A 12,903-nucleotide genomic window follows, 5' to 3' on the forward strand; every position below is an offset into this window, starting at 1 on the left:
TTTATACATTTTACTGCGCGCGTGTGCAAATATACGACATTCAAAGATTAAAATTCTATAGCTGGATTACTTACTAAAAAATTAGATGATACGTAGTTAATATTTATAAAATTTAATTAATCTAAAATACTGTATTTAAAAACTATCATTACCTAATTCCAAAAAAATATTTTATCGAATTTACAATAAAAACACCAAGAGAATATACCTATCTGCTATAAGTAAAAGTTAAAGGGAAGGTAATAACAAAGATGTAATTATAATAAGATGTATAATTTTACTTAATTAATTATTTAGGCCACAGAATTTTAAAATTAGATATTATAATGCGTTGACTAGAGTTTTTGGCTCTCATAAAAAATGTAAATGGCTTTGTGATAAACATTTTTTTTTAAATACCTATCAATAAAAAAATTATGATTATCATACATAAAAAAAAATCAAGCCTTCAAAACATCATGTATCTGTTTATGATTAGTGTACATAAACCACAATAGTACCTAGTAATGACTAATGAGCGTATTGAGCATTTTACTCTTAAAAAAATTCGATAAATGTACAAATAAATTATAAGTGAACTTACACAAATTTTTCTATAGGTGTAAGGTAAGTGTATATTAATTTTGTTAAAAAAATTATAACAAAGTTACTAATATTTTTATGATTAATAATATCAGTTTTGATTACCAGTAGATATACGTATGAATATCATAATGTATAGATATTGTATGCCCTCTAACAGTAGAGGACATACGTAATGTGCACCTGATTTTTGATCCATGTTAAAAAGGTTTAACTTTTACTGTGCCCAGTATTTGTAAATTATACAAAACTTTTAATTTATTTAAGTCTCTATAATTGTGTACATTTGAAATTAAACTTATTAAAATTGTATTTTTGTCCAAAACCGTGGTATTTGTAAAAATTTTATAAAAAATATGTTATTATTTATCCTAGTATTGTAATCCTAAATTATTTATTTTTAATTTTTAAGTTAATTTAACTAATTATTCATATTAGGAATATGGCTGTAGAAAATTAAGTATAAATTATAGATAAGTAATTTCGTTAAATTTTGCAAAAATATATATAGGTATTCGTTTTTAAAATTTTATACGGGCGCAGTTTATGCAGTCGTTAGTAGATATTTTATTTTAAATACATACGCCAAACAGCTATTAAATATAAACAATGAATAATAGATAGGTAATATGATAAACTTAACAAGACATAAGAAACAGTAGTATATTATCTAACGGATATCAATATTAAAGTAGATCCCTATCAATAAGTCTCACATAATTAATAATCTATGATAATCATAATGCATAAAAATTATAAATAACAAACACGTATTATTATAACTGGAAGACTTTAATGACCTAAAATATAATAATAATGTAGCAGAAAATATATTAATAACAAGTCTTTATTATCTTAAGTTAGGTACTAAATATTTTAGAGAACTAAGTATCTCAAAAAATTAGATAGATGAATCTAAATTGTCCTTAGATAGACAAGGCGAATATGAAGAAGAATTAGAAGAATTTATAATATACATCTCAAGCATTAAAAATGAATAAACACAGTAAGGTAACCATAAGTGTTAAAATAAGTACGTTAATCTTTATTGTGGATACAACAAATTCATAAACGTCGCGATTTCACGATACCTATTAGAAGTGCATGTTAAAAGTAACGCATCAAGTTAAAAGACGGCTTTCCAAGCGAGGACTGGTGCATCAAGTATACACTGCGCAATCTGAACACACTATTGATCGAACGAATTTGGCGTCAGTAACGATAGCTGTTGACCTATTTAGACCAGCACAAAAGTCTAGAATAGTGTTATATATCATGAAAGATACTAAAAGTATACACTTATAGAACTAAAGCAAAAATAACAATGATTATGAATTTTAAAATAATATAATATAAGATTAAATTGTTAGGTATATATAAATTATAAACGAATACAATATGATTGTTTCATGAAATTATAATTTTCAAGTACCTATAAATACGATGAGATTATTTTCAATTAGGAAACCTTCGTCAAATAACCATATATATTGATGACTAAAATTAATGAAGTAGGATTGTGCACTTTTGAACTTTACTTATTATTTTCAAAAAATTTAAAAAATTATAAAGGGATTGAGAACCAAAAGATATTTGTGGTCCTTTTACACCTACCGCAAATATAACATTATTGCGCATCAAAAAAAAGTATAAAAATAAAAAAGTAGATTTTAACAAAAATCCAATTTATTAATTTTTTTTACGTATAATTTTTAAATTATAATTTATATTTACAATATCGACAACAAAATTAAATTGTAAACTTGACTAAATATTCTAAAAGAACACATTTTAATTATGATTTGTATAATATATTCATATTGAAAAATATAATAATTGTAGTTGTTACTTTGAGTTATTAAAAAAATAAAAAAAATAAAGACATTATTGTAACAATATACAGATAACTTGATGAATAGATGCTATATTACCTATGTACCTAAATGTTATTAAAAAAAAAACCAAGACCGGAATTCTATATGATAACTGGCTATCTAATATAACATACTTATATTTTATCAATTTTATTAGAAATCCAATATCGATATGCTATTTCCACTGCTTTAACGTATTTCGTACAAAATATTAATTTAGTCCTTACCATGTTTTGTAAAATGTGTCATAATATAATAAACAAGAATTGAAAAATGGATTTATCTAGGTATTAAAAAAAAAAAAAAAAATTGAGATTAAAAAAGTTAATCCATGTATTTTAGTAAATAGCCATAAATATAGGAAATATAGAGTACTTAAAAAGTATGGAGATATTCGATATCGGTTTATACACTAACAAAAATTGTTGATCAAGTATAATATGAACATAATCCTAAACATAATTATCATATAATTTCGGAAATATCGATATTAGACAAATAGAAAATAAATAATTCCCGAGTAAGAAAAATTTAAAAACTATAAATTTACAAGGACAAATAAAATAATTCGACACAAGAACTAGATAACATAAAAAATGATAATACAAGACCGTCCATTCTAATATATTACTTTATTTTTAGATATGAAAGATAATCATGTTATCAATATTTTCATTAAAAAAAAAAAAAAATTGTAGTTATAATTATTTTAATATCATTATGCCTTTTTGATTGAAAAACAAAGTTTAAAATTATTTTTAAATATCATAATTCATAATGATTAACAACTTAAAACAACCAAATTATTTTGAAAATACCCTTAAAAATATACCATATCTACAAAATAGATAATACCTATATTTAGTAGAAGTTTCAAATTGCTTTATAAATATGTATTTTTCTATTATAATAAAATAATAAATTTGTTCCATTGATTAAATTAAAATTTTTTTTAATGAGAACTATAAATAAATATAGACATTTAATATTATCGTTGCCAGCAGGTAATCTTTCATAGAAAAACATAATATATAAGAGAAACAGTCAAACAAAAATATAAGTACACAGGTACAAAAGTTAAACAAAATAAAAATCATTTTAGGGAATTTTGTGTATGTTAAGAATCAAAACAAATAATTTTGAATTTAGAAATTATGTTATTTATTTAATAAACATTAGTTAATCGCAAATATTTTTTTTTATTAAAATATAAAAATATTTCAAGTAAGCATACTATATATTATATTATTTTGTTTTTTTTTTTTTTTTTTTGATAAATTAATCTGTTACATATTATTACAATAAGATCTGGCAGATCTTCACTATAAAAGTATCTAAATAGTTTATTAAAACATGGGTGAAGAGGTGTCCAGTGATACCAATTCAATATGATAAAGTCGATAAAGGTATACTATAAAGTATAAGTAACTACAAGTAGTTAGATAAATAAAACCATATTAGCACTAGATAAACATTTTCTGTTGATCAATATAGTATAGAATATAAATCACTATCCATATAAATAAAATATTATAGATGGTAATTGGACTAGATGATATATTTTAGAAGCACAAAATAACATAATATTATTTAAACACATAAATAAAAAAAATTTATAGAAAAAACTACACTTTTAAATAAATGAATAGGTACCGCCCAAAATAAATACTATCCAAAAATGTTAAATAGGTACTATAAATTATAAAATTAACCTTGATTTATTAATAGAAAAATGGTACATATTGTAATACTAAAAATTCAAACAGTGTTAAAATAAACTGTTAATTTTATCTTTAAGAATATAGTTAGGTATTAGAAATTGCCTAATAAAAAAAAATTCTTTAGTTTAAGTAATATGTATATAATAGCATAAGAAATAATTTCATAAAATATAACTCTACATATTATTAAAATTATTTTTAACTACTATCATGTATCAACATAATATAATAATTACCCAGTTATACAATATTATTAATGTTGATAAAAATATTGTTCAATAGAATTTGTGTCTACAAAACAATCTAAGATAATTGGTTTATTAACCTTAATGTGAGCTTAATGCTAATGTAAAAGAAATTTAGCATGTTGTAGAATTCATAAAAAAAATAATTTGTAAAATATAGAATGTGCTGTAAAAAGTGATAGTAGTTGAAATTCTTAAAAATAACACTATTTATAAAAATGTTTTGCACAAACAGGTACAGATGATTAAAGAATAATAAAAAAATAATGTATTAATATAATACTATATTGATCAGAGTATAATAAGTGCCTTCTTTCAATAAAACAATTGATATTTTCTTTAACTGGATTGAAAAAATAATAACCGCTTAAAAAGTATTAACCTACCTACCAACCTATCAATAAATTATGTATAATATCGGCTATGTTAGACCTTACTATCAGTTATTTTTTGTGTTATTTAAAATTAAAATTGTTGCTAGTCTTTTAAATAGTACTACCTAAAGAAAAACATGAAAATAAGTATAACAAAACTTAAAAAACACCATCTAGATACATAAACATTATTCTAACTAGGTGTTCTAGTCTATGTCTGATCAGAATATATGTTGATAACATTGTTAGGCAAGTACCTATCAAAGTATTTGAATACTTATTTGTTAAATATTTCATTCTTAATAATGGATATAAGTAAGTGATGCGCTAAAAAAAACGTGGAATTTTAAATAACATAATCTAAGTAGATAGAATGTTAATGTTGACTATTATGATACACAGCAAAACACCATCACTACTTGCCGACGTTACATCGTAACAGTACAGAGGAAAACACTGAGGCACACAACTTTCATTAGTATATTATATTATATTATACTGTACATGTATATAATATATACATACATAACACATAAGACTTATACATACTTGTACAAATTGCTTTTCCGTCAGTCTTATAAGCGATGATGTTCAGTCTTGTAGTGCAGTCTTATCGTGCGGCTCATGTATGCGCCAATTGAACTATTTTGTTTCGAGGTGGTCGTCCGTTTACGACACGTCTAAAAAACGTTTGTCGCACATCTGCCCATAAGTCCTGCAACAGATCGACATAACTGATCGTTCCTCGATCGTACACTACACGTCATTATAGCCACTTTGTGTCGAACCGTCAATAATAACGAAATCATATATGAGACCCGCACACACACCGAAATACCAAGCGAATTGTCATCCAAACGAGATGCACCAGCACCGAGACGAAACAACGTAGAAATAGGTTAAACGATATAGTTATTCGTGATTACCGTAACAGTATAAAGTAAGACTAATAAGTAATAACTATTTCTAATTGCTACTATTATTGTTATTATTATTTCAATTATTATTTTACGATTACATACGAACGACAACAAACCCGACCCGACCCATCAATTCAGACGCCATGTTTGTTGTTGATGGTCCCATTATCACTCAGTCGATCATAGAAGAAAAAATCAAACGAAATAAAAAACGAAAAATCATGTATTATGCAATACATATTACAGTAAAGTAATGCCAAGGTGTTACTGCTGACACTTTTTCATTGTTCAATGCTTAGTCATAAACAATATAAACTATTGTTCTGTTGTTATTATTGCTGGCCTATATATATTATAAAAATGTAATAATATCAATTCATTTCTCGTTGCGGTTTGATGTTATGAATCATCTATTGACTCGTATTATAACAAATACCTCCTAATAGGTATTTTTATGCTTATTATTGCCAATCCCCGAGGACCGCCATTCTTAATCACGTCTTATTATAGAAAATTATTATGAAATTTATTTAAGTTTTAACGAACTATGAAAAAAAAAAAAAACAGGTTATTGTTTTTAGGTAGGTGCCTATATTTTATTATAGTTGGTACCTAACCTACCTAACTTAGTACCTACCTACCTGCATAATATAATAAAATTGGATCTCTTTAATATCATAGGGATATTAAGTAGAGGGATGCTTAAACTTTTATAGTATTGTTAGATTAATGTTTTATACCTTATACCTATCATTATAAGTGAAGGGATAAAAAATTTAGTTTATAGCAACTGGTGGGATGCCATGTCCCGTATCAATGGCGTGACTAGGAATTACTCCTAGGGGGGGTTTAATGATCTTTTTTTTTTGCTCACCTCTAAAATATATTGTCCAGAAGCGGTAAAATGTACTGAGTTGTACGTTTATTGAATAATGCATTTCATACATAAGTATAACAGTTAACAAAACTATAAATTTATATACATTATTATAACAATACTTTTTTAAGGCCAAGGGTGGGGGGGTGAACACTTAAAACCCCCCCTGGTTACTCCACTGCCCGTACGCCCCCCGCTTCGACCACTGAATTCATAACATCCAATTAAACCAATCTAACTAAATAAGAGGATAGAATCACGATCACAGTCCCTATTTCTTTCTACAAACATCTTTTTTAATGGCTAGGTACGTTTAAAAGAAGTTTAAACAAATAAAATAAAAAATATTCATATGATAAAGTTTGTAAATTAGTGAATACGGGAGTTCAGAATTATGTACTTGAATGAAGTCTATAGTATTACTTAATTTGTAATTATTGAATTATAATCAATCATTAATAATATTAATATATATTCAATTATTAATTTATATTAAGTATTTTTGACCTCTTGACGTGAGATAACAATATTTTATACCTATTACTTATTAATGTTTAAACGTCTAAAATATTATTCGTTTCTATGATGATTGCTACAATCTGCAATCACCATGACAATAATTATTATATCTTTGTTTAACTAATTTATAATAGTAAAGGTAAAATATTATTACAATACTAAATTATTAAATTAGTTGTTAGTCTTATTATTATTAATATATTTATTTAAATGGTACAAATACTACAAACGTAATATTTAGAGTCTGGAATAACTGGACAACTATAAATATTTAATCTGGATTAATATCTATCTGATATTATCAATTAGCCATTGGTATACTAGTTGTGATATTAATTATTCAAAAACATGTTTTCGTATTTCATAAATCGTGCCTCAATGAATATTTATAGATCAATTTTTAGTGTTTGTTAAACTGAAAAATAATTTTATCTAGTTTAATCAGTAATTTTTATGAGCATTAAATCTTGTATAATTTATTTCTAAAAAAACAAAAACTATCACATTTTTAAATGCAATCAAAAAATGTATGGATCAGCAAAACATAGATAAAGTTCACTTATTTCTAATAAAAATACAATTCTGATAATTTTACGAAAATAAGATCATTTCTCAGTTCTCAAATCACTATTATACTATAACGAGGAAATATGAAAATGTGATTTTATAGCTAATGTAGAAACTCAGAAAATATAATAACAACTAACAATAATTGAGAATATTGGTATGCCTCAGTATATAATGAATGCATCTACAACATTTAAAATGTTCTGTATTAAATCGATTAGCTCTTAAATTGTCGATAAGAATTAAGTTTAATTTCTTTAGACTTAAAGTTTTACGTTTATGGTGTATTCAACAATATTTTTAGTGACTACAAGGAATTGTTTATCTTTATAAGATCCGATAAATTAAAAATTTATATGGCCAAAATAGCCATTAAAAATTAGAATACTCAATGAATCATAAATAACAAATTTAGCATTCCAAAATACTTATGAAATTATTTCATGATTTAAATTATATTTTTCTGGTTTTTTTTTTTTCATAGAAAATCTAATAAAACATGGGAATAGTTTTATTTGAAAACGTAATAATAATAAAGAACGCCGTAAAAATTCACGTTTAGGCAACATAATGTATATATATTTTTGAAACCTGTCTCATAATAATTTACGTTTAAAATTTAATCATAATGTACGTCTCTTCTGTTCTTTAAGAATGATTTTAATTTTAAAAAAAAATTAAAATGGTCATCTAAAATTTCATTGAACCTAAATATTTTTGTTTTTATTATTTATTTATACTTTTTGGGATATGATTAGAATTTATGTTAACAATTGTAGCATATGTAAACTAAAAATCCACGAATGCATAAAACCCCAAAAAAATGAATAATCCAAATTGTTTTCGTTCTTGGAAATTTGAAACTCGTACCTATTATTTATCGTTATACTACAAAAAGGCAACAAATTATAGGACGATATTATAAGCTTTGACTTATAAATAATAAATATACGAGCACTAAAGTACGTGTACCTCTATAATAGCACGAACAATATAATAATCTGTTTTGATCTCTCTTTAGTTAAAATAAACATACTCAAGTATACGTATAGTATTTTAAGCTCTGGTAACAATAAATAATAACTAATCAGAAGATATATAAAATAGGAACTTACAAATTTAAGAAATTGCAATGTTATGCTAATCAAATAATCGCGGTTACTATACCTACATACAAAAAAAAAATATTCATTCAACATGAAGTTTTATAACATAAAATATTGAATTATGGGTATATAAAAATTTAAAAGTGAACCATAACTGGACTTTAAATTTAAAATTTGTAGGTACCTACCAAAATAATATTATAACATTTAAAGATGAAAATAAAATAAAACAATGTCTATAATATACTTCATTGTTATCGTGTAATAATGTATTATAATTAAAATATTACATTACAGTGATGTACCTATTTAGGATTTATTTGAGGGAGGATATATGTCTAAAAATAATTTTTCTACCTCCACTTGAAATACATGAAGATACTATCAATTTATTATAACTTCATACCTAATATATATTATTATAGAACACGGATTTTAAAGCATAATAAGCAACTAAAAAAGCACACGATTGTTTTAAAAATACAAAAAGGAGCATATTTATTTTAAAAAAGTAAAAAAAAAACGTGACCAAAAATTAACAAAAAAATTTTAAAAATTAATTTAAATTAAAAAAGAATTATTTACCAGAAGTGGAACTGACTATTGTCAGACAGAATATTTTTATACATATAAAACGAACTCTCTAAATCCACTGAGGTGATCGCCGATCGGTGCATACTGCATACTAGAGATTTCAAATTACAACACTAAAACTTAAATTTTGAAACGATCGATATCCATGTTATAGGCATACTGAAGATACAGGTACTGCAGGCTATATGTAGATCGACAATATATACATTTAATAATCAAGCCGATAACGAAAACAATAATAATTAAATATAAACATTTAGTCCGCATTCTGGGTTTTTACGTTTCTTATTAATTCAATTTTTTATTATTACTATAGTGACATAATAAATATATAAAAATTCTACATTTGAAATAACTAAAAAAAGCAATAAAAGCATTTATATATTAAAAAGCAACAAAAAAAATTTGTTTATTTGGAATCAGAATGACGAATGACGTGAAACGAATTTATGTATAAAAATTAGATCTTTATCTTGTATATAAAAGAGAAGCATATGATTTAAAATTTGAGCCCTAATTATATAATATGTTCATAGTAGGTGCATAAACCTTATAATTATAATATATAGCATATTAAATTATGAATCATTTATTTATTTACCATTTACAAAACAAACTGTAGTATTCTATGTTTTTTAGCTTTTTCGTCAATAATTTGTTCAACATCCAATTTTATGTTGCTATGAATGCAAAGCTTTATAAGCCTATTCTATCTGGTATAAAATTAAAATAATATTCAAAATTTAAATAATTAATAAACACATAAAATATTTCATTAGTGATTAGGGAATATTTACCTCCTTCATATAATTTCTTAAATATGTTTTTAATATTTTCATACAAGCTAATGCAGTGATATAAGCTAACAAAAAAGGTCAAGACGGGTGATACATCTCCCTCATTTCCTTCCGTAAATACGCCACTGTTACATTATAAACTAATACATTGAAGTTAAATTAATTTTGTTTTGTTTGAAAACTAGTAGTTTAGAAATGTTGTTGGTTTGTAAATTGTGAGTTGTAGTGTTGTTTTGATGAATATGTTGATCGTAAATATTCAAGGGGTTATTACTCCCTTCCTTAGTTACCCCACTAAAATAATCACTGGCCGTAAGTACGTTTTATTAAATTACTGAAAAATACAGGACCAAAAATGTGGTTAACCAGTATAGGCAACATATGATACACTGAATCATGTAAAGCACGATGTCACTATTGTGAAACCATGCATTTTTAATTAAATTATGAAAAAACAAGTATAATTTTTACAAAGTTATACCTATTTTAATATTTTTTAAATAATATACTAAAATTACTATTAAGTATTAAGAAATAAAAAACAATCTCTAGCGAGTACCTAATATAATTTGGTTAAGTGGAAAAATATTCAATATCCTGAACAAAAAATATTTTTTTATTCCCACCGTTATAAAGCTATAATAGTCGTAGTCCGTTGGAATTAAGAACGAGTAAAAAAAAAATTAATATTTAATAATTATCAATAATTAAATTCAACGATTATTATCTCATGATGAAATAGTTTTAAAAATATCTAGGCTTTATTATGAAAAATTCATATTGGATTTATATTTTATATTTTATAAGATTTAAATAATACATATTATATATAAATTAAAAAAACTTTACCTTGACATAGGTATTGTGACCTAATATTTTATATTGATTTAATAATATTTCAATTTAGATTTTTTAATCAGTGAACTGCGTATTTAAAACTATTTAGTTACCTGAGTTTCTCCAATTCAGGAGTTTTTTGACACTTTCCGAGTCAAGGACATCATCTATTTCGATTGAGGCGTATCTGTTAGTTATAAAATGAGAAGGTTCTCTTTTTTTTTGGAGAAGCCAAATATGAATTGGTACATTTTATAATTTTTGTTGATTGATTTGAGTCAGATTAATAAGTAGTGGAGTAGCATTTGATGCTTTAAGGCGCTCTGTATAATATTTAGAGAAATGTTGGGTTTATTAGTTTTAGTTGAAATTTCGATTAGGTATGATGAAAAGATTTTAATTGATATTGATTACGAGATAATAAGTTGGGATTTGCATAGTGCTAGTTATTTAGTTTCAAGTTTGATAATATATTATGTTATATTTAAAAGCCACCGACCTGTTAGGTTTTGGAAAAAGGATTGATATTAGGTAATTATATTAATAAAATATAAATACTGTACAATTATAATTACTAAGGGATAAACATGCTTGGTAAATAACTCTGTATAATAATACTATACTATAATATAGTGCGCTTGGTATGCACACGATATGCATTCAATCTTTATTATATACGTGGGATAATCGCAATAGATAATATTATATGATATTGAATCGCTTTGTCCAGTTTAACTGTTAATGTGTAATAGTGAATTGGTTATCGTCAAGTAATTATTAGACTGTACACACGGTGTACAATCGTCTTCTGCTAATTTCAGTAGAATTATACAGATTTACACGAATACAGTCGAAAATGCCCGTTCGAATTGGCTAATAACCGTATAATAAACCCATTATATATTGGCAATTTTGTCGATTGTCGCAGTAGTAGGTACATAGGATTAGCAGTGGGATGTGACAATAGTAATTTCATAATAAAGGCTATTGTCTTAATTATTTCAATATATTATGTTGATATTGATTTAGTTCAGATATCAAAATATAAAATACTCGCGTAATTTAGACAATGCAATTATGTATATAATATACATAAATATTAATATGACTATTCATACAAAATTAAAACAAAGTTTATAAATGGTGTTCTCAATTCATTAACTGAAAGTTTCCAGTAGCTTGAATAGCTTGGTCAATTTAAATTATGATTTTTTTTTATCTGTTTTAAGATAGGGTCAGCTAGAACTAGGACCGTATAACATATTACTATGGTCATACTACAATATATTGTGATAAGTACTGATCACTAAATTATATATAAAAATAATACAAATACTATAAAGTATTAAGTAAATAGTTTCATTTAGTATTTATTTATTTATTTATAGCCAATTCCATCAAACTGTCTTTCGTGTATGATCGAAGATGTGAGTTAACTATTTAAAGAGTACTTAATGAGCTGATGCGATCCACAGCAATTATAATATTGTACACACTTACATTTTATTTTTGTATTTGGTGTCTATATGTTATCATCACTTTTCATACACCAATATTTTAACAGAATAAGGACAAAACAACGACCGAAGTCATGGCAGTTTGCGCTACAGAGAGTTTCGATGAAGTATTTTATGTAGGGCTATACAAAAACATGCAATACATAGTATTAATGAATTAATAAATTGTTAGATAAGTTATGATATTTCAGTATCTTACACAATTATATTACTAGATTTGTTTATGAATATCTGAAAAATCTTTTAAACGACCACAAAAATAGATAAATTCATGAAAGATATATTAAAAATGTGACATTTTTTGAGTTTTAGGTTAACAAGAAATTGCTAAAATGTTTCTACTAATTCATCATTATTCACATGCATTATATCT

Source organism: Aphis gossypii, chromosome 3 (assembly GCF_020184175.1).
Source record: "Aphis gossypii isolate Hap1 chromosome 3, ASM2018417v2, whole genome shotgun sequence".
NCBI lineage: Eukaryota > Metazoa > Arthropoda > Insecta > Hemiptera > Aphididae > Aphis > Aphis gossypii.